Source organism: Myodes glareolus, chromosome 23 (genome assembly GCF_982192425.1).
Source record: "Myodes glareolus chromosome 23, mMyoGla1.1, whole genome shotgun sequence".
Taxonomy (NCBI): domain Eukaryota; kingdom Metazoa; phylum Chordata; class Mammalia; order Rodentia; family Cricetidae; genus Myodes; species Myodes glareolus.
Genome location: NC_142048.1, coordinates 61,995,974 through 62,020,992, shown reverse-complemented (window position 1 = coordinate 62,020,992; position 25,019 = coordinate 61,995,974).

Genomic DNA, 25,019 nt, shown 5'->3' with positions numbered 1-25,019 from the left:
ACACTAAAATATTATGGTAGCAAAGTGAAAACATTTAAACTTTGAAAATATGATGCTTTATTGGTATATAAGACCATCTCTAGAAAAATCATTCCCCTTATTGACTTTTCAGCTATGAGTTTTTTCAGCCTGTGTTCTTTTATGTATAACTCTATTTCTTCATTTCTAAAAAAACAATAGAATTGTGTTATATTAGTTTTTTTATATATAAAATACCATAACCAAAAGTGACTTACAGAAGGAATTTATTGCCAGGCGGTGGTGGCAAGTGCCTTTAATCCCAGCACTGGGGAGGCAGAGGCAGGGGGATCTCTGTGAGTTCAAGGCCAGCCTGGTCTACAGAGCTAGTTCCAGGAGAGGCTCCAAAACCACAAGGAAACCCTGTCTCCACAAACAAAAACAAAAACAGAAAACAAACAAACAAACAAACAAACAAAAAACCAGAAGGAATTTATTTGGGCTTAAGTTTCCAGAGGATAAGAGTTCATCACCAAGGAAGCATTGCAGCATACAGCAGGAAGTTGAGAACTCACAACTTCAAGATAAGCATGAAGCCAGTACAATGAGCAAGAAGTAGAATGAGACCCACACACTCCAGACCATCGCAATGATGTAGGTCTTCTAACAAGACCTCCCTAAACTTATACAGCCTCCTCAAGCAACACTACCAATTGGAAAGACCGTGTTCAAACATGTGAGTCTCCAGGGAACATTCTCATTCAAGCTATTATGGAAATAAAAACAAGTCGGTTAGCACGTTAATCTGTTGTTTTCACTTCTGTATTTCTATGCAAACCCTTCTAGTTTTCAATGTAAGGGTGGACACTGGTATCAAGCAGAAGAAAATGCCGATTCAATGCCTGTAATGGTCACACATCAGATCTTCTGGGTAATCAGGGTCTGGTGCAAATTGGTCCGTAATGCTATTTTACAAACAGAAGGCATTTGCTGCCAAATGATACTGTCTTTTCTTCTATTGAAAAGAAAAAACAAGAAACAGTGTTCTCAGGTGGTGCGGGAGAATTATCTGTATTCTGTCAATCATGTTTTAAATAAACGCTGATTGGCCAGGCAGGAGGTGTAGGTGGGAAACCCAGACAGGAAGTGGAAATGATGCAAGGAGAGCAGGAGAATTCTGGAGAGGAGGAAGCTGATGCCTCCCACTCCTGCCCAGATCACCGAAGCAGCAGGATGTGAGCTGCCCCACTGAAAAAGGTACTGAGCCACATGGCTAGCATAGATCAGAAAAATGGGTTAATCAAGATGTGAGAGTTAGCCAGTAAGAAGCCTGACCTAATGGGCCAATCAGCATTGTAACTTATAGAGTTCTCTGTGGTTGATTTTCTCTGGGACTAAACAGCTGTGGGGTACTGGGAGGCACAGAAAACACAAACAAGCCGGCCCCCATCATGTTACACTCAGAAGAGACTCCTACAATCTTTCCTCCTCTCCAGCAGGGTTCCCCACTGAGGGGAAATGGATCTGTAGGGTATGCTGGGAGGTTGGAGAAGTTGGGAGGTGGGGAAGTTGGGAGGTGTAAAGCTAGAAGAAACTGTGGTCTGGATGTATTTTATGAGAGAGGACTCTAATTTCAATTGAAAAGAAAAGAAAAAAACTATAAAATACATTGCTACGGAAGATCCTTTCCTCTGTTTATCAAATAATCAAGAGCAATTTGATCTGTAAATACTTTTCTAGGAAGCTTGAGAGATAGCTCAAAGGTTAAGGATGTTCACTTTGCAATAATGAGAATTGGAGTTTATATCAGAGCACCCAGATAACTTGTTCCCAGTCCCCAGAAATGACAGCAAGCACAATTCCAAAGGCAGGTAAAGACAGCATCACTACTGGGGCTTGCAGAATTCCATCTTAGTTGAGAAAATGTATCCTCATGTTCTAGAAGAAACCATATTTGAAAGGAATAGGATGAGGGTGATAGATAAATGATACCTAGAGCTCTCTTCTGGCCTCCATGCATTTTCACAGACACTCACACCTGCATGTATGTGTGTGTGTGTGTGTGTGTATGTGTGTGTGTGTGTGTGTGTGTGTGTACACTCACTGGGACTGGGACATCTATACACAAAATTATAATAAGAAAACATAAAACTTTTTTATTCTTGATAAAGCACTTATCCTTTGTATTTCTTGAATGTACATGAGTTCTAAAACCCACTTCAACATGTTCACTCATTATTGGCCCCTCATTTGCATAATGGGAATCTTTTCTTCTTAACTTGGCATCAGTGGAAATCAGAACATGACTAACAAATATATTTAAGTTTTACCTTTAAATGAAGTGGAGGATTATCTACACCATCGTCTGGTGCTAAGTCTACCCAGCATCCCAGGCAGTGACACAACATAAAGTATTCTTAAAGAAGAACTTAAGTGCATTTCTTCTACACATGCTATTGACATCTTCTATCTACACCAGTATTGATGATAGAAACTCTAATATTTAAGTTTCCTATTTGTTCTGATGTCAAGTACAATCTAAGATATCTTAGAACTTAATATGAATTTTAACTAAATTAATTTACTAATAGGAAATTTGAACAACTATATTTTTTAAAGCAGACAATGTGCAGTTGAGAGCATGAATTAGAAGACTATACTAGGTGAACACTTGGGTCCATTTACTGAAGGTTTTTAAAAGGGGTTATTTGCATGCAGTTATACATAACAAGTTCTTTGGAAGAAAAAAAACTTCCATGGTGAAGGTCACAGAACAGAGGAGGAATGGAATTTGGTCCATGATGCTGTCAACTAAAGCTTCCTTTAACTACAAAAATTATTTAGGAGTTGGAGCTGCTTTTTTTAATTTTCCTAAAAGAAATAAAGGAAATAAATCGTTTTATAGCTACTTCCAGGAGTCGAGGTTTATATTGACCAGCCTCCCCTCTAGAGGTCTCACAATCCTTCAAGTGCTGGCATTTTCCAAGGACAGTTAAAGTGCATCACCTTAGCACCAGTGTGTGAAGGTTGAGTAATAATGACTAAATACTGGAATACACACAGACGATGAAGTCCATTTTCTGTGTGACCGAAAATACTAGGATCATATAAAGGTGGCTGACCTCTCTATTTTCCTTCCTTGCCTCATGTTCCAGCCCTCTGTTTTTTTTTTCATTTCTTTCCTATTCTAAGTATTATTAAAAATAATTTCCTCTCTCATTTCAAAGAATAATTATTTTCATACGTTGTATTTAAGTGTTACTTTCTTCAAATTTATTAGAGATGAGATATTAAAGAGCTAATTCACACAAGATTGTATAGTTTAAGTCCAAACAGTATTTTCATGAGAGCTTGATGCTAGTTTTTATGCCCAGGACTAAGAAACCTATGGTTTAGAAGAGCTAGCTAAAAAACATAAATCCATCCCTTTGTGATCGAAATCAAAGCTATTGAAAGTAACTCAGTATTTTCTCAAAACATTAGTGACATAAAATTCACTAACAAAAAAAATGAGATGGGTTGATAAAGTCTCTCTCATAAATTCATTAGATTCCATTCCTCATCTGTATAATCTTCTAATAAAAAGTATTTACTACAATGATCTTTATCACTCAGTAGAAAAAAAAGTGTCTTTTAAAAAGATGTCATAAAACTCTGTAACCGGGTTAAATGATGACTAATAGACTTTTTAATCTCAAAATCTTAAAATGAGTTCAATGAGATAAAGATGTTGATTTAAAAGAGAGAGAGAGAAGAGAAAAAAGATTGAATCTCAGCACTTTCAAAGACTCTTATGATGAATGCTGAAGATGTTTGACCCAGGTCACCAAGTTGAGTGGGACTCAAGGATGCCAGCCAAGGAGGGCGGGTAATCAAACACAGCCTGGAGTAGAAGAGCATACTAGTGTCTACCTGCTGGTCCGTGGTCATCAGTGGCAGTTCCACAAGGGGAACTCGTATAACCTGTTCTTGTTGCTACCAATTTGTAGTCACTGGCTTTGCACCAGCGGACTCAGCAAGTCTCTGTAAAAGAAACTACTTCAATGGAAGTGAAATAATTTCTCTCTAATTTATGAGATTCATCTCTTCCAGTAATTTGTTTGCTAATATGCCAGCAATCGATAGAGAACAGTGAAGAGAAATTTGTTTTCAAAAGCACTCTTCATTAAATCACATTGGCCCCACATCACAACTGTATTTTGCTTCTTTATTCAATAGTACTTTCATGTCCCATGTGTGCAACTCTCATTATTACAGATCATTTTCCTTAGGATGTGTGATTTAATTTTAATGCCTGAATCTAAATCAAAATCTTCTGCTACTTAGAGGCTCTCTGGTGTAATAAGAAAGCACAGATTATTTTGTCTCACTGCTTGTGAATGCTTTGCACTGTTTTTAAATTGTAATAAAAATCAATATGAACAAAAGGACATTGGAGGTGTGCATAAAGCTGGCATTCCTTAGATAAATACACAACATTATCCCCTTCTGAAAAAATACCATTTCTTTGGGTGCTTCCTAATTCTTGGTTGATATGATCATGTTAGATTGTGAGGGATGGTTATGCTTCTGGGATACTTCCTTTTGATGTTTTTCACAAGCTTTGTAGTGTAAGATTCCTGTATTTTTTTGTAACTGTGTTTTTTTTTCTTCCTGAATTTATCATTCATACAATCCGTGTTTGAATTTGTGGATCCATTATGAACACTAGCAAAAATAAATAAAAGAAAGAGGGAAAAGGGAAGGAAAGGAGGAAGGAAGGAAGGAAGGAAAAGTCATTCTTGAGCTGTGTTATTTCTAATACAAGCTATGGTCTAATAAAATCACTCTGTCTCCTCATGGAGAGGATAGTCATTTGAAAGGCATTGCTCAGAAGCTCTTAAAATGTGTGTTGCTGTAGATGTGGGGGCTTTTCCTTTCTGGCACCTCTGAGTTGAACCCCCAGCCCACTAAGGTTGCCAGGTTGAGGGAGAATCAGTTTATTCATCTCTGAGGAAGATCTGAGCTTAGTGTTCAATGAAGGATGCGATGAAAGCATTTTTTTTTCATTGTATAAGATTGAAATTTCAAATATGTAGCTGGAGAGACTGGGCAAGTATCTTCAGACCTTGAGCTATAAGACACTGCCACAAGGCAAAAAAACAAACAAACAAACAAACAAAAAAAACCCACAAAAACAAAACAAAAAAACCCAGGTGTTTGAAACCAAGCGCGATCAACATTGTGATAAAACAGTGTCATGAAAGGTCCTGTATGTATTTCATGCATATGTGCTAAAGACTGTGAACACACCACAAGGTTTCCCTCTGTTTTGTATCTCTTCAGTGATCACAGAGCACCTTTCACTGTCGTTCTAATCCTTCTTGGAACCTAGAACTGATCACCTCTCCCTGCCCTGTGGAGAACCCCAGGAATCCTCACACAAGCCTTTGATGGACACTGTTGCTTCCAGTCCATGGGGAGCCTTCTCTTTCCTTCCACCCTCTATTCCTGCAGGGACATCCCATGAAACCTGTTAATCAGATTTTACAGAAGAGAATAAAAGAGTCTAAGAAGGAAGGAAAGCTGTTATTCTCATGCTTTGTGAAGTTTTCCCCATACTTTGGGAAGAAATGGTCTGTGGAGACGATCATTGCTCTGATCCTTATCTGAAAGTTGCCCCTTCCTTCTGTGTGTCCCAGGCTCACCTGGTCTACAGATCTAGTTCCAAAACAGCCAACAACACTACATGGAGAAACCTTGTTTCAAGAGAGAGAGAGAGAGAGAGAGAGAGAGAGAGAGAGAGAGAGAGAGAGGAAGAGAAGCAAAAAAATGAAAACCCACTGAGCTGTCTGAATTCCAGTTACTCAGCATTCCTGAGTACTTGCATGAATATAGTGTACCCCATGCAAATAATGATTAAGAATGCTAGCAAAATTTCTCAAAGCTTCGTAAGCATCTGAGATGGTACTTAGCTCTCTCTCTCTCTCTCTCTCTCTCTCTCTCTCTCTCTCTCTGTGTGTGTGTGTGTGTGTGTGTGTGTGTGTGTGTGTGTGTGTCTGTGTGTGTCTGTGTGTGTTAGAAGTCCTCCGGGATTTTGCAGACCCCACTTCCTTTATGTGATATAAAACTGCTGATTAAGATTATTGTTATGTACACAGTTACACAGCATACACACAGTCAAGTGACGTAAATTAATTGGTGAATTCTCAGCATATATACTGTCTGAACTCTTGTAAAATATAGAAATGTTCCCTGGTGCCACTCTAACACAAAGATTTTTCAGAGCTAAATTCTTGCCATCAATTCCTTCATGGTCTTTTCAGTATGAACATATCAGTTCTTCCTAAAATTAAGACAAATTCCTGGTAGGTACAGATTCCTCTGTTAATATTTTCATTAATAAAAAACACAAAAGAAAGAGTGCATGTATTTATTACTTTTAAGAAATAATGATATAGAGATGAATATTTTGTGTTGGCATGGATCTTGTTTTATTGATATAAATTTAAGGTCAATTTTGTTATATGTATATTTCTGTTATTGATAAAGGTATGGTGTTTGTACAAATCATTAAAAATGTAATGTATAATTAAGAAATACAGGATAATAGATCTATAGTATAGTATAGATCTAGCTATACTATAGTAGCCTAGCTTGTAATCATGTTAGTTAGGTTTTCTAGATGTACAGAGACATATTTCAGATGGGTAGTTAGTCTCCAAATTTTTCAAAGACTAACAAAATATGGCATTTAAAATCTTTTAATAACTTAGGAGTTTTTTTTGAAATGAGACACATCTGCTACTGGCAGCACCAATTACTTCAAGAAGAAGATGGGCAACGAAGAGGCTCCTTATGGAGTTTATTAGGCATTTGGGCAAGAAACTGCTCTTACCTGGACTGCTTGACATTATGTTGTATAAACTGAATACGCAGGACCCACAAAAATAACGATGGCTGAATTTGTCTAAAGGTGAGACAGTCCTTCAGGATTCCTCCTTCATGAAAGAGTCTGCCAGACATTCTGCAGGACACAGAAGAAAGTTGCTGATGAACTGCCAATATAGGCAGAACTGTCTTTGAAATTTCCTGCTTCATAAAAAGTCTGCCAGATACTATGGGCCTATGGGCTGAAGATCGGATGCCCCAGTGTTGCAGAGGAACTTTGGGAGACTGTCCAGGCAGCAATGTGTCTCTGTCAATTCTAGAGTTTTGTTAGTTGCTTACAATACACTTCCTATTTTCTTAGGTAACATTATATCCTTCTGGAGTCTATGATATAAATGAAGAATAGATAGTTATAATTATAGTTTTCCTTATTATGATAAAATATAAAAGAGATATAAATATTGCAACTGTAATTCTTGCTTGATACCAGTTTGTGTTATATAAATTTACTATGTTAAAGTTAAAACCTTCCTTTTTTTTTAAACAGAAAAGGGAGGTGATGTGGGATTCTCCTCACTATGCTGTGGATGTGTTTTGTTAATGAATAAAGCTGTTTTGGTCCTATAGCAGGGCAGAATAGAGCTAGACAGAAAAATTAAGCTGAATGTTGGAATAAAGTAGGTGGAGTCAGAGACACACCATGTATCTGAAAACTGCGATCCACCAGCTGAACCTTACAGGTAAACCACGAGTCTTGTGGTAAAATATAAAATAATAAAAATGGGTTAATTTAAGTTATAAGAGTTAGTTAGCAATACACTTAAGTAATTGGCCAAGCAGTGTTTTAATTAATACAGTTTCTGTGTGATTATTTTTGGTCTGGTTGGCCAGGAATGAACAAGCAGGCTCATACTACAAACATACTTTAATTATTTGGTATCCTCTCCTAGATTTGGTTCACTTCCAAGTGATTAGTAGGACAACTGCATTAGGAAAGTAATTTAGCCTTTGAGAAGCTAAAAATACTATCAATTTCAAAAAATTATTTTGGGAAAAAAATTTCCAACTCAAGTCTTGGCTATCCAAGATTTGGGAGTTTAAAATAATTTTGCATGCAACTCTTTAAAAAAATACCTGTGTTTTGATCATATATCTAAAGTTGAGGTTCTCAGTCTTTCTAATGCTGTGACGCTTTAGTACAGTTCCTTATGTTGTGGTGACTCCCAACCAAAAAATTGTTTTTGTTACTACTTCATAACTCTACTTTTGCTACTGTTATTGATCATAATGTAAATATCTGATATGCAGGATATCTGATGTGGGACCCCTATGTAAGGACCCTTTAACTCCCAATGGGGGTCATATCCCAGAGGTTGTTCTCAAACTCTAAACTCTAGGATATAAGCCTAGACTCTATAAAGTCTAGGATTAAAATAAAATTAAATAAACACAAGACAATTATACTACATTTCAGTAAAGGACAATCAGATCAGTTTTGTTTGATTCAGCTTTAATTCACTCAAATAAAACATGGTTAATGTTCTACAGCTATGACATAATGAATAACTCATTGTGTAATAACTATGGGCTTGTGTTTTGCTATTCAGTTATCAAAGGGAGAAGCAGCTGTTGGTATCAGGAAGACAAACATGGAATTGGCAGAGAAGACCACAGTGTCCAAGTCCAGTTTCTGAAGTCACAACACATAATAAAATACTTCGTTGTGATGTTTTAATTATTTTAATATAGATCTTGAGTAGTGTAATGGACATTGAATTTTTACTGCCAATTCAACATTAATTCATAGCTTCATTCAATTTTTTTCTCAGTTACCGAGGCTTGCTACAGAGCGAATTCAATATTATACTCAATGAAAGCTTAAACAGAAATATTCTAACTGTTGATTCATGTATAATTTGGGTTAGAGAGACTAATATTACCTCTTAACATTAAGTTTTGCTCAATATCACACAAAACTACTGATAATTGATGAAAATCATCCACAAAGTCATTAGGTACACTCGACTTCAGGGCCATCAGAATCACTGGCCTTTCCTGTCCCTGTGTCTCTTGAATACTCCATCACACTGTCTTCCCGAGTCCTTATCAGAAATGGTATCACATAAAATTCTTCTTAACAAACTGTATAAATTTTACAGTCTGTAATGAGTTCACTGGAAGGACACTTTCCTATCCACTTAGCTCATCTAACGCTTTGGGGCAAGGGGTGAGAGCCTTGGACTCTTCGTGTTTTATTTTTGCTAGTTTTTGTCAAAGCTTTCAGAAGAGATCATATCTGTTAGGTAACACCCTGTCCACGATCTGCATGCTGTTTGTGCACAAGGCTCAAAACTGTCATTTCTCATCACAGTGCATGGATTTTAATGCTTGTCTAATTTGGGCAAAAGATTCAGAACTCTTAGCTCTGTTAGGCTGCATGCTGACCTGTGTTTGAACTTCCTCCCATCTGCTACCAGGTTTGTATTCACATTGTTTTGTTATACCATTTGAATGATGCAAATTCAAATTAAAAAAAAAAAGAGAGAGAGAGGAAGATTTATGATTTAGTAAGAAACCACCATGGAAGAGTCCATTATAATCCACAGTTGGGCAACAACCACTATGCTACCAGGGTTAAGCAGAAGCATCTGCACTCCTTTGCACTATTGCTCTTTCTAGGTGTTGTTTTTATTTCTCTTGTTGAGACTTCAGAATTGGTTGGCTTTTGAGAGAAAAAAATCAATTGATCTGCTCTATGAAGGAAGCCCAGTCACCAGGTTTTCTGTGAGCTTTTATGGATGAAATTAAGCAAGCAGTAACAGCAATATGAAGTCCACACACACAAATATGCAAAAAAGCAATCCTAGGATTTTTGAAATGAGAAAATTTAAGCAAGCTTGCAACAATCACTTTAGTAGAGACCGAATCAGTAAATGTAAGAGAAAGGATTCCCTTTTAAGTCATTTCAATAATACAGGCAGAACTAGGGACATACGTTCTATACTTTCTTAGTTGACCTATTTTAGGTAGATTAGATCATAAGCTAATGTGGTTATTTTGGAATCTATCAACCCATTTGGCTAATAGAGTAAAAACTTATAGGACAAAAATTATTCTATTCAATACATTAAGCTTATATTTGTCAATTAAATGCTTTAGAAAGTGCATTCATTTAATATTATAATCTGCAGCCTGAATGCAACAGAGTAGTAAATTATGTTTTGTTCCTTATTCTAACAATATGACATAGTATATAGTGTTTTTTTCATTTCCTGTATTGTGTTTAAATTAATGATAATTTGAAAAATGAGATGTTATGTTAAAACCTAAGGCAAGAAATCACTCAAAAAAGACATCAACTTCTTCCCTATGTGTATGTATGATGTTACAGATATGAATTTTTCCTCTGTTGTAGGTTTCTTTGGTCAGGTGTATTGTATTAGCAATACTTAATTTAAGGGATTTGAACCACACTTTTAACAATTCTCTCAAAATTATGTTTTTAAATTGTGTTTTGATTTATATATAACCAAATGTTATCACACAGTATATGAAATTCCCTGTGTCAGCACAATCCAAGGAAGCTTTAGACCCCGAGTTTCACAGAAGGTAGCCTTGATCCTCTCCTCTTTAGGGTTCCCAGTGATTGCATTTATGCTATCCATGAACCACAGAGAGGTTTTGCTTCTCTTAGAAGGACAGCCTATGAACAGATCCATACTGTGTGGAGATCAACACATAAATAAGCAAATTTAAATATATGTGGTTACCTGTTTTGAACCTGGCCTTATTCTATAAGGTACTATCACTAATAGTCATGTTTGTTTGGACATTTATTTCTAATTCTTTTTCTGGAAGAAATTCTAAGAATACATATCTTGACCCTTATACAAGAAAAGGTCTTCTCTAAAAAGGTCACAAGAAGCTCAGAGTATATGAAATTGGTATATTAATACCATCATAATAAAAGTTATCTACATATGAAAAATAATGTTGAAAAATATAGGTAAACTATTTTTGTACACAGAACACATAAAACTTAAAAATATGTAAAATTTAAACTGAAAATGTAAGGAGCTAAGGAAGCAGCTTAGTCAGTAACATAGTTGTCACACAGGGCTGAAGACTTTCATTCTCACTCCCAGAACTCATTCAAAATCCAGGTGCAGAAGCAGGGCCTATGGGTTCAGTAATGTAGAGTAAGATGGGGAGATTAATGGGACTCACAGGCTGGCCAATCTAGTTCAGTCTGTGAGTTGAAGGTTAGGTGAGCAAGATCATCTCAGTAATTGAGGAAGATGCCTAGTAATGACTTCTGGGAAAAACATGTACAAATTCACTCTCATAAGGACATTTATCACACATGTATAACACACACACACACACACACACACACACACACACAAACACACAGAAAATATACTATGGAAGGTAAGGTAACATACTCAAATAATAAAATGGAAATTTAAGTATAGATGCAGAAATGTTAGTTAAGAGTACTTGTTGCTCTGACAGAGGATGGATCAGGATCCAACTCCCAGCATCCATATGGTGGCTCACAACCATCTGTAACTTTAGCCCCAGAATGGTGCCCATTGACTGGGGCATGGACCCACATAGAACCTAAAAACGCTTTTGAAAAAAAAATCGGGCTTCTAGACCTAAAGAAAATGGGAGTCAGCTGGAACTTGTTGATAGCCACATATTTTTAGATAGGCTCTGTTTGCTGGTGGAAGGCTAAGTGAGGCATGGCTACTTTAAGAGGTTTCCTGAGTCAGCCTTAGCAGAAAAAAAAAAAAGAACAACTTCAAGATGAAAATCTGTTTTTTTCTGATTCAGGCAGCACAAACTCTGTCTCTTTCAGGAGGACAGAACTTGAATGGGGTTTGTGAGCAGCGTGGTGCAAGTTAATTGGTGGCAACATGGGCCAACAGGTTACCAGCCTTGAGTTTTTGAGGATGGCTCCCACCCAGCAGCCTCAGAGGCAGTGAACATTCCTCTGCCATGTTGGACTGGGTGGAGCAAGCAGGCAGGACTGAGTTGGTCCTAGCCATACCATTTAGCACTTTTTAAAGTGCTCCTGATCAAAAAAGTAATTATAGATACACACGTAATAAAGACAAATTCAGAAGGAAAAGACCTCTAAATGGGTCACAGTGTTGAATAAATGTATATAGGGCTTGACAAAGAGAGGAATAAAAGTATAGACAGTTATAATATAAAAGAGTACAGACAGTCATAGATTAAAGGAGTAAAGATAATAAAATAAATATTAAACTTATATAAAAATAATAGAGTAAGAAATATCAGCCATGTAAAGATGGAATATACAGAGAATCTGGATTATATATATTATATATGGATTATATATATTATCGTGTTTTCTTTGAATTATTTGACTGTGCATGAGCTAAGTACAGAGGGACATTTCATTATATGGGCTGTTAAGTTAAACACACATATATACTTTGAAGATATCCTGACTTCAAAATTTTGGTCCAAGAATAAGTTCCTTTAGAAAAGGGGGTCTGCCTTTGTTTCTACAAAGAATGAGAACCTGTGGATTCCTTCCAGGCTAATGTAGTTTGATAGAACAAGAACCCCTAGATGTCTCCATGAACCCTAGACATTCTTTGCCCAATAAACAGAAGGAAACAGTTTGGAAAGAACTATGGCCAAATTCCCAAATATTGTTTATAAATGTTTATTTACATTTAAATAGAGATATGCTTTAGAAATTGATACTTTGCATTGGTGTGGATCTTAGTTTAATGATACAAATTTACGATCAAGTATGTTATATGCTTATTTCTGCTTTTAGTTAAGGTATTGTGTTTGTGAAGCTCAATTAAAAATGTGATGTATAATAAAGAAATACAGGGTAATAAAATGTCATCTATAATATTCAAACTTGTAGTCATGTTCTGGAAGTTTGTCTCAGGTAATCGAAACTGTCCTCAAAATTCCTGAGGACAAATCAAAAGATTCAGTACAATTTAATGAGGACTTCTTTGAAGAATGGCTTTGCATGGTAACAAGACCAGTAGGATTTCAGTAGAGGTCAAACAAGGTAGATGTGTTATAATCGTGGCAAAAATGTTCTCATGCAAGATGGAACGTACCTGTTTCATCTCAAGTTAATGCATGAGAGACAGAGATACATTCCTGGCATAGAAATACTGTGCCAAGGTTCTGGCATGAAATTGCACCACACTACTGTCTTGGTTCTGAGTGTTTATAGTCCTCTTGGGAATGTGTGGAAAATAGATCAGAATTCTTAAGCAACAATTGTGGCTATTATTCAAGATGGTTGCAGTTGTGGTCAGGTGAGCATATACCATATGAATTTCTTTTATTAAGCTTTGGATTCCACGTTTAGCAGTTCCTGGTTAGTACCATGAAGAACCCAATATCTTACAAGCTTATAAAAGTCATGCAGTATATACAGACATACCATAAATATTAAAGCAGTAACACTCATCAGTCCGTAGATATATTTTCTAAACTTCATTATTTACCCACTCTTGTTCATTTTAATCCTTAAATATCAATGGAAAAGCAACATTAAACATGCCAAATGACAAATCCTGGAGAGTACACATACTGAAGAAAAGTAATAGATCATATATGTTAATGTGTTTAAATTTTGTTAACAAGCTTTCAACATGTTTTCTTTGGATGTTTGCCAAAATTTCAATTAAGAGAAAAATGCCTCAAATATGAAGAAAATATAAAATATGCTACTATGTTCATCTAAAGAGATCACTCTACAAAACAACTCTTAATCCAATGCAGGCTCTATGACAGTATTCTACAAATTACTTTATAAATGTCTTTAATATTGGTATCCAATTGCCTATTCTTTAGAGAATTTCTTCCTGCTACAGCTCATCTGGGCAGAACAGAAATCCCTAAAGCCTTAGTCTTACTCTTAGGCAACACATACAGATGAGTTGAAAAGTTCAGGATAAGACCTGAAGCAATTGGTGACACAAATGGCAGGAAAAGCATTTCATTAGCTTCGAGAAGAAAGTCACCTTTTGTTGAGCGGGTTGATGGCACAGCAGAAATAATATAACTTGAAAGAGTTCTTTTAATTTTTTTTTGTATACCAAAGTTGCTTTTAAAAAGATACACACAGACACACACACACACACACACACATATAATGTAAATATGTAAGAATGCATATGTAGATAATATATAAATATTCTAGTAAATATTTTAGTAGTAGAATATAATATTTTGTTTTAAACATTTATGGATTTAAATGATATATGATTTTAATATCAAAATAGTGGATAATATATATTAGTATCTGTACACACAGAGTAACTATTCTTATTTCCTACTGATGACATTTTTACAAGTGCATAACCTAAATAAGGAAGCAATAGGGTACTTTAGGGAAATATCTTAAACATCATTTAGAAATATTTCAAAGTTACCTATGAAGTTATATATATACATTTTTAAAACACTTTGTGTCTGATCTGCATGAATTAATCAGTATTTGGTCCGGAGTGTCAGTTACTGTTGGTTTGTTATTGTTTTGGATCATTGTGGGAACATAACAGACTGACTGCAAGAAATAAAATGACCACAACAACATCTTGCTATGTGTTAAGGAAGGCAGAGGGATGGTGAAGCCCAGGTGGGTTCAACTCCACCCAAAGGATTGCAAGCAACCCTTGACTACTGAGGGCTGAAAAAAAAAAAGTCTACCCCAGAAAAGAGCATACCAAGTGACTGATAATGTAAAATATCAGGTCTGAAAATGTACATACAAGTACCACTATACAGACTGAACAGTATATTTATGCATTTAGAACTATAGCAGCAAAATTATTTATAAAGATTTCATCCTGATGAGGTCTAGAAGAGTTCTGCGATAATATCCATTTAATTTCTATGGATATGCTGAGAAACAACAGTAAGAACATATAAATACCCAACAGCAAAACAGCGCAACACAAGCCCGGTAGCCAACTCACAATCCTACTGCACATTACCTGATGATCCTTAACCAGTTAGCCAAATGAAAATCTGTCCAATCACAAGAACGGTCTTTATGAGCACTGGAAAACCACCATGCTGCCTAGGAAATCCTTAAGAAGAAAAGCAATTTTGGTTAGGAGTTGAAAAAGAGTCTCGCGTATCTCATTCTGGACTTAAATTTTCAATGTAGCAAATGGTAATCTTGAACTTCTCATTCTACTGTCTCCACTTCCCATTTGTTAGAATTACCAGAGCATGTCACTGCTCATTGCTAGGGATTAAGACCACACATAAACATACACACAGATGTACATGCACACGCATGCACACACACACACGTGATCAATTAGTGAAACACTGAAAGCTTAGTACAGACATTTTAACTGAAAAATTCATTGACTGTTTCCTTCACCTCCTTTTCTCCCTTCTTACTGTATCACAATTAAACACAAAGTCTGTGATCTACCAAAAAAAATATGTCTTTCAAGGTAGCAAATATTTCATGAGAAATCAAATAGTTATGCAGGGGGATGTGCAAAACACTGAGAGTGATGATAGTTCTTGACTTTGTCCCTGAAAATATGGATATGGATTTTATATAAGCTCTCAAGAGAAAGTAGGTTTGGAGATAGATCTGAAGTCTACCACATTATGAAAGCTATGCATTTGAGAGACCCATCACCTTTTTGCAGTCACAATGAAAGCAAAAGACAATTGTGTTGAAATGGAGAACACAAGAAGCAATATCCCTGACAAGAAAAATGTGCATGACTGGTGACAATGTTGATAAATCTTGAATCAATTAGTCACTTTAGAATGGACAGTTAAAGTAATTTAGTAACTCTGTCTTAATTGCATTTGAAATACAATTCCTTTTTCAACTAATTCATTGGAGCAAGTATCATGTACTATTTTAGCACATACCATAAGTCACATTAGAATGCTCACAAAAGTGTAGAACTATGTTCCCTGCTTAATATTTCTGCTGGTTGATGTATCAAACTTGGATTAAAATTTGCAATAATTGCAAAAGCTAAGTTTTCAAGTGAATGCTTGGAAAGTGAAGGTGAAAATTGGTAGTTTCACACATCCCTAAGCACTGTGCCTTTGTCTGTGTAAAAAAACAGGAGACAGGTTCTTGCTACTTGATTATCTATGCATTTATCATCTCTCTCGTCTGCATTTTCCCTGTGAACAACCTGCAGTAATATGTATAACTAAAAGGTTTTCCATTACACATAATTTTTAGGAGAACAAATAATATGCAATCATATACAATGTGAGAAAAATTATGACCATCTCATCTCCAGAGAAATTCACATTTAGCCCCAATTTACTCCCAGAAAGCCTAGGACAGATTGATTCACAGCAGTGTTCTGAGGGTGAGAGGGTAGAAGTGGGTTAGCTGTCCTGCTTCAATAGGAATAGGAATATGCTATGCATTCATTGACAGTATACTCTTTTCTCAACAGTATGGAGCTAGCTGGGTGTGGAGGCACAGATCCAAGGTCATAGGGACTGTCTTCATTACCCTGTTATATTTTATTTCCTACTTTATTGTACTGCATTAATCTGTAGTTTTGTTTTTTGCTTCCATTTCTGCAGAAATATGCATGAATATAAAAGGTGAGCCATTTGTAGGAAGTGAAGTGTTTTAGAAAAGGATTTTAGAGTGTAAGGAAGAAGTATGTAGACAACTTGCAGTATGAAAAATAATGGTAGTAAGCTGAAGGTAAAGAGGCTAAGCTACCGATTACTGTGCCATTGAGAAATGTTCTTCATTCTTACTTCTATAATATCTATACTCTATCACTGGAAGAAATATTCTCATCTTCAAGTTCACTGGTTTTTCTTTTCTCTTTTCTTTTCTTCTCTTTTCTTTTGTTTTCTTTCAGTCTTCTGAGAGTACTGGGTTATCACTGAAAACTCTATGGAAAGCAAGACCTAGAGGAAGAATGGGTAGAGGATGGATCCTGATGGACCCTCAGGCATGCGGCTGTGATGTAAGCCAAAGCTCTTCCTTTTGGAGGTAATATGACTCAGGAATACCTCTGTAATTTCTAGCTTTGAGTCCTTCTTAACTCATCTCTCACAAGGTGTCTAAGACACAGTAGGAGTGACTTGCTTCTTTAATATCAACAAAGCAAAGACCATGAGGCAGAACTTTTATATTCTTCCTGCTGAGCAGGGGTGCTGAATTCTGGGGGGGGGTATTTTATTTTACATCAACATTTTAGGGGATCTCAGTGAATCAAACCACATTAGTCTAGAATAAATCCAGAGGTTCTCATCCTCTTTGGAGACAAAAGCAGAACATTTTTTCCAAAGCATCAAATCCTTAGGCCCATACTTTAAAGTCAAAATACCCTTCTTAGCAGTTCCCAGAGTCAAATGTCTTTCTCCAGTCCAGGATGCAAAAGACAACACAATCAACACAATAACATACATGTGTACATATTCTATCTTTTCGATGCCCTCAATTCTCCCTCCTGCCTTCTGTTTATTACTTTCCTACTAGCCAGTCTTCCAGAGGGCATCCCTCAGAAGTTTCCGGAGGTTGAAAAAACACATACATAATCCAAATTCTCTTTGCACATTCCATTTTTTCATGGCTTATTATTTCTTTACTCCTTTTAATCTGACTGTCTATACTCTGTCTCTTTTAAACTTACTCTTTCTTTTATTCTTTTTGAGGCCTTGAATTCACCCTCCTGCCTCCTGTTTATTACTTTCCTGCTGGCCAGCTTTTCAGAGGGCATCCCTCAGAGAGAGTCCTTAGTTCCCAATCTCCATGGTGCCCCCTGCTGTGGTGCCTGCACCACCCAGAACCACTGTCAGGCAAGAGTCTGGGGTGAAAATACACATACCATACAAACCAATCTTCAATCCTTCCTCACTATTCCGAAGGGTGATATCTCAGATTGTCCCTAGTTTCCGATCTTGGTGGAACCTCCACTTGTAGCATCCATACTACTATGTGTACTACGGTACTATGCCTGTAGTTCAGCGCCTCCACTACAGGACCATTGGTGAGCAGGGCAAGGGCCTGGAGATTTAAACACACAAGGACACATAGTCAGAGACACGGGTCATCCTTGAAACAAAATCGACCCTTTTATTGTGTTCCAGAGCTGCTTATATATGTATCCCTAACTGATAGCCACACCCCAGCTAAACCCACCAGAAACAACATGTCTTGTGTTTGTCTGTCTGTCTGTCTTTCTCTTTCTGTCTCTGTCTATCTCTCTGTCCCTTTCTTCTTTCCCTCTTGATCTCTTGTTTCCTCATGTGCTTGTTCTAATTCTAGCTGCAATATGTGTGTGTGTGTGTGTATGCGCATGTGTATGCACATACATGTGTTAGAGCAGTGGTCACAGTTTGCAAATAATTTTCATACTGTCCTAATTTCTCAGTGTTTTCTGTCTCTAGCACATGAAATTTAAAATTCTGGGGTTTTGGACATTTCCACCGAAGCTCATGGAATATTATTATCATAGTAAAGTATCAGAGGTGAGGTCTGGTAGGACCTTAAAGCAACATAAGTCTCTAAAGTCTTCCTCTATAAATGTGTTATTCCGTGTATAGCATCATGGATATGTAAACCCTAGATCATGTGGACACTGTGTACGTAATGTAAGTAAGCTTTTTCTGATTAATTCCTGCTTGAGTCCCCCTCATTGTGCGATGCCCTTTGACTCCTTGAAGCTCTCTGTTGATCCCACCAGCAAGAAAGTTGTTGCCAGACAGGCTTTCGTGATTCTGAACCACCTGGCCTTCAGAACACAGAATAAATAGTTACTCTTTATGAACTGATGTACTGTAAATTGTTTAATCATAACACAGAAAAACTACCATTCCTCTCATCTTATAACTTAATAACATTATACGTGTATATGGTATTTAACTTTGATATATTTGAAGCTGAATTCTAGCATACTGCTTGCTTTTAATTTCCAACGTATACAGTTATTAGGGGTTGTAAGGAAGAGAGACTCCGGGGCATGAATGTGAAGGAGAACAGTGAGAGCTTTGTAAGAATGCTTGGAGGGAGGAAATGGAAGGGCACACGTTGTAACTAAAATTGCAATCTCAAAAATAAAAAAGAAGTGGTCATTTCTTTCTTCTAACAGAGTTACCTTAGTCAAATTCTTTATAGCATGATAACTCGTCCCAGAATCAAACTACTTCATTTTGTTTTCTTATTTCTGACAGTTATAATATTTTAAAGCACATAATAGATTTATTTATTAGGTTAATCGGTTACTTATCAACTGTAAAAGAACTTAAACTCTATAAGGTATATTTTTGTGTTGTTGAGTATTGCATTCCAAGACACAAAAATGACATCAATATAATAGGTCATCAGAGTTTACAGAATGTATTTCTGAGTCTAGGCACTGGCACATTATATAGGTAATATATATATACATATACATATATACACACACATGTATATATGTATGTATGTATTCTCTAACTAACTGTTAACTGTCTCATGAGCCACCCAACGGGTGCTTAATAACCTGCTGTCAAGAAAATAACAAATCATGGAATTAATGAATGAATGACCTAGGAAAAAATCAACTACTCTCATTGACTGGTAAGGCTTATAATTTCAGATATTTATGCCAATCATAAGTCAGTTTCTTGATCATTGCCCCATACCTGGTCAAGGTGATCACTGGAAAAAGCTGGCTCTCTTTAGCAACTTAAACTTTCACTTAGTAAACTTTCACTGCAAATGAGTGTTTCAAAGATTCTGTTTGTTATTTTCATTAAAAATAAATCATCTCTATAATATTATCAGAAAATAGAATGTTCTGAGCTATGGGAGGGGAGGGTGAATATGATTTTTGCTGCAAATCTTCACCAACAATAATAAAATCAAATTGCTGAGACATTCCTTCAGGACCTAGAAAATTTAATTCAAGACCCCCAGAAACTGGCCACTGTTATGCCGACAATCCTGCTTCAGCTTGTGCTTTCTATAGTCAAGATTCTTACAATTTGGTACTCAGCATGGGCAAGTCTTATGCTACTTTGGATGAGATGTGAAAAAGAATCCCACTGTTCAGTAGCGAGGGCCTGTCAGAACAGAGCCTACATTCCTCCATTTTATTTTGTGCAATATGACTTAGAGCTATGGAAAAAAGAACCAACTATTTTTTTCTCTCTTTTATCAAAGCACTCAGAATTATCTAGTATCTTTTATTTTCTTTTTCTTTTTCTTTTTGGATCCCCAAAAGTATTGGGTAGATCTACTGCTGTTACCTTCTTCTCCTGATCAAAGTTTCATTTTTATAGTTACTGCCTAAGACGGGTGGCACTAGCCAGAAATGCAGCCCTCCATTTTATTTCACCTAAGACTTAAACACCGTGAAGGGTCCACGTTCACCTTAATGGTTCCGATATCTATGAGCTAATGTTATCATGCTCAGATGTTCTGCTATCACAGTGAAGTTTGGGCTGCTGAGCTGTTTAATTTTAGTGTTAACAAATGGGTCACCAAGAACCTTAAACCTCCATAAACCAAGATTTCAAACAGCATGATAAGAGCTGGGCAGGTCTCAATGGTGGTTGTGCACAGGAAGGAATCAGCACATTACAAAAACTTACTCTGAATGTGAGGTCAGGAGACATGAGCTGTGCAGTGCACCAAGAGTGTTAAGGACTTTAAACAAATGGTTCAGCTTCTAGACTTTTCATTCTTAGCTCCCAAGGATTGTTCAGGTGGTGGATAAAGGCAGAGTCCACTGTGGTATTAATAGTTACTGCTTTTAACATAGGCAGGTTTTCTAGCTATCACTTTGTTTTTTATCATTTTGTCTTTATTTACTTATTTATTTATTCATTTTTTGAGACAGGGCTCATCCCATCCAAAGCTGGTCTCACAATTTCTCTGCAACCAAGGATGACTTTGAGGTCCTGTTGCATCTACCTCCATGTTTCTAGTATTTGAATTAAGGAAACTCATCTCACAAACAATTTACTAGAGATGTTTAAAACAAACATTTTTAAAAACTATCTTGGACTTTGTAATTTAATTGTAATGATCTCTGTCTTATTTGTTTTGGGGAGCCCATGCGTTCAGCTGCTTAAAGATGATGTTCTCGGATACATGATCTCAAAACATTTGAAAGTATGCTCAAATTTATTAACTGAATTAATAGTTTCTTATAACTTGAGAGGTTGTCATGTCACAAACCACATAACAAGTTAAAATAGCATAGAATTAAATATGGAGAACACATAATGACGTGAAGAAATTGCTATCAATCTATCAAGCTATTAAAGCCTAGCTAAACTACCTTTTAATTATTCAGATGTTAAACAAAGCTTATATTTTAAAAACTTGGGGGATATTATAGGATACAATATTTTCTATGTCATTTTGGTTCTTTGGAACCAAAGGATATTTCTCTGAAAAGTGTTTGACTTCAGTTTTCCCAAAAGAGTAAGGTTTTCATCTTGACACATTAGATTGCATGCAAGATTTTAAATGGAAATTGTGTTTTTACAATGATATTTTGGGAAGAAATATCAAAATATAATGAAAATTCCTACATTAATTGTTTTCTAAGGGAAGATATTTAGTTGTTGCTAATGTTAAAACTCTGAAGGGACACATTTCCTGAAACAAACTGTAGGAATACTGTTCACATACATCTCTCTTGTTACTCAAAACTGTCTTAAAATGATAGTTAAATGAATCACAATTTTATCTTGCAACAATACTTCTATATGCTTGACGAGACAGAGGATCCACTCATATATTCCCTCAACATATAAATCTATAATTAAAAGTTCATGCAGGTTTTTTTTTCAAAGTTTATTAAATTATAAAAGTTTCCATTTCCGCCCCTCCTCCCAACACCCTCCCACTCCCCCCACTCCCTCTCCTCCTCCCTTTCCATCCCTAAGAGCAGTCAGGGTTTCCTGCCCTGTGGGAAGTTCAAGTTCCTCCCCCCTCCCTCCAGGTCCAGGAAGGTGATTATTCAAACAAACTGGATCCCAAAAATCCAGTATATGCAGAGGAAACAAGTCCCAGTGTCATTGTCAATGGCTTTTCAGAAAGACTCCAGGCCAGCCACATTCAGAGAATCTGGTTGGATCACATCTCCTTCAGTCCCAGTCCAAATGGCCTTGGTGAACTCTCATTAGATCAGTCCCCTTGTATCAGTGGGTGATCGCACCCCTCGCAGTCCTGATTTCCTTTTTCATGTTCTTCCTCCTTCTGCTCCTCATTTGGACCTTGGGGGGGGGCTCAGTCCGGTGCAACAATGTGGGTCTCCGTCTGTATCGCCATTCATTGTCGGATGAAGGTTCCCTCTGGTCTTGCCTTCTTTGCTCACGTTTTCTTTCCTTCTGCTTCTCATTTGGACCTAGGGAGTTAAGTCCAGTGTTCCAATGTGGGTCTCCGTCTGTATCGTCATCCATCTCCAGATGAAGGATCTATGGTGATAAGCAAAATATTCATCAGTATGGTTATGGGCCAAGGCCGGTTCAGGCACCCTCTCCTCTGTCCAGAGAACATTCTGGGGATCTCTCCTTGGACCTGGGATCCCATTTATAATCAAGTCTCTTGTAAACCCTAAAATGACTCCCTTAGTTGAGATATATTCTTCCCTGATCCCATATCCATCCTTCCTCCCTCTCCCCCATCCCAGTCCCCCGAGCTTTCCCCATTCCTCCCCTACTCCCTTCTCTCTAACCTTCTCCCCTTCTAACAACCCTCCCACCCCCCCACCATGTACCTGAGGTTACCTGGGACTCTTGTCTATTTCCAATCTCCAGGAGTTTTTATAGGTGAGTTGAGTCCATTAATATTAAGTGATATTAATGACCAGTGGTTGTTGATTCCGGTTATTATTTTTTTTTTGTGTGTGTGTGTGTAGTAGTTTGTGTGTTTCTCTTCTTTGAGTTGTGGTTGTGAAGGGTCGCGAGATGTCTGGGTTATTGTAAGCAGTGATGGCAATGTTGGATTCCTTGGGTTGCGATTTTCCTTCTATTACTTTCTGTAAGGCTGGATTTGTGGCTACGAATTGTTTAAATTTATTTTTATCCTGGAATATTTTGTTTTCTCCGTTGATAGTGAACGATAGCTTGGCTGGGTATAGTAGTCTGGGTTTGCATCCATGGTGTCTTAGTTTCTGCAGTACCTCTCTCAAGGATCTTCAGGCTTTCATGGTTTCCATAGAGAAGACCGGTGTAAGCCAGATAGGTTTACCTTTATAAGTTACTTGAAAAAAAAAATACATAGCTCAATAAAAATAATAAAAATATTAAAAAGTAAAAATGCAATGTACAGTTAAAAAAATAAATAAAAGTTCATGCAGTAATTTAGTTATTTTGCATGTGTATGTAGTAATATATTCTAAGATTACTGAAATATTTATTCCTTTAGGACTGTTACAAGTTATCTTACTTTTCTTCAAATAAATAGTAATTATTTTCATAAATAAATCAACTGTCTGCAGTTAACATTTGTTTTTAAATTGTTCTACTGATGTTTCATGTTGAAGTGCTTATTGAGCATGGAATCAAAGAATAGAATCTGTGAGTGGCAATTCTTTTTAAAGTACAGTATGATGAAGCCAATTAAAAAGAAATGAGCCATCTCTACATGACATTGATAGGAGATGGTTTTGAAATGGCATTAGCAATTTCAGTACCACTGGCAATAGACTCACTTTTATTATATTAAAACAAATGATAATTATGCTTGGATATTTAAGCGATTAGGTCTTATTTCTACAAATGCTTTAATTCCTCAGTGACTGACCTATATTATACAGCACAGATGACTGAGAAAACCATATAGATTACTTAACAAGCCTCAAGAGTCAACGACTCTCTATTTAAAATGATCCTAAATAGTATTCAGAGTTCTTGAATGCTTGAGTAAGAATTTCTTTAGGACTGTTCCCCACATAAAGATTTCTCTTTTCTGTTGAACTTAGTGTTTTACCCACACAAACATATCATAAGAACTTTAATTGCGTCTTTGTAATGGCGTTGACTGTGGAAAATCATAGGCCCTGGCAGCACATCCGGCAGCTTAACAGTTCCAACATTGCTTCTATAAATTACACAAAGGAAGACTGGTTCTCTTCTCATTAGGTGTCTCTCTAGGTGCAGTGGGAAAAAAAATGAAAAGAAAAAAAGGAAGAAAAGAAAAAAAAATATTTCATTCTGCCCTTTCCTAAGTGTCCCTGAAGCAGATGTTAATATTTTATACAAATTTTCTTAACCAATAATTGGCAATAAAGACAAAATAATTTACTGTTTCAAGATTCCTCAGTGTTAAGTAATTAAACCAGCATCAGACATGGAGCACAGGACAATGGCAAACTTTCAGATGAATTAATTTGATGGAAGACCAGCTGAATAATTGGAGTCCAATTACAGGCAGTTTAGTGCCATCATCACCTTCATATATAATTAAATTCAATTGGTTGATACAGCTTCTATTTTTATGAGGGCACTTCCCAGCTTTCTGTACCCCACTGTGACTTTGGATTCAGGCCAATCAATTATTAGTCATTTTCTTTCAAATGGAAATGCTGTGGATTAGTCTTACCCTCCATGATGCTCAGGCTTCAGAAATCTCTCGTAAACTGTGCTATATTTGAGTCTTTTTGATGCCACATAGGTGAATGTTATCCAGACTGTGGGCTAACAGTAGATCACGGCTACAGGAGTTTGAAGTCTGTCTGAAATGCTATCCGAATCGCTGAATTTACAAATGGATCATGTCCTTTTGGAAAGGAACAAAATGGGTTTTAGCTTTCTCTTTTAGAGGTTTTCTTCAAGGAATCATTTATTATTACTTTATAGTTTGAACTATTTTTCAGGAAAGAAACAATGTAGTCCTATACATAAAATATAAATACATACTATGATTATAAGGATGTCATGAGTTTTTAACATCTGTATATATATTTTTAATGTTCATTATTACAGATGTATCATTCTTGAAAAAATTCAATAAAAAAGTGAGATTCTATATTTTATTGATATTTAATTGTGTTATATGTTTAATTGTTTTCTTTTTACCTCCACTTCTTTATTTCTTTAAGACAACCTTTTTTTTTAATTTTACATACCAATTCTAGTTCCCTCTCCCTCCCATTTTCCTGCTCTCCTCACCTTCCCCCCACCCACTCCTCCTCCACTCCTCAGAGGGTGTGGTC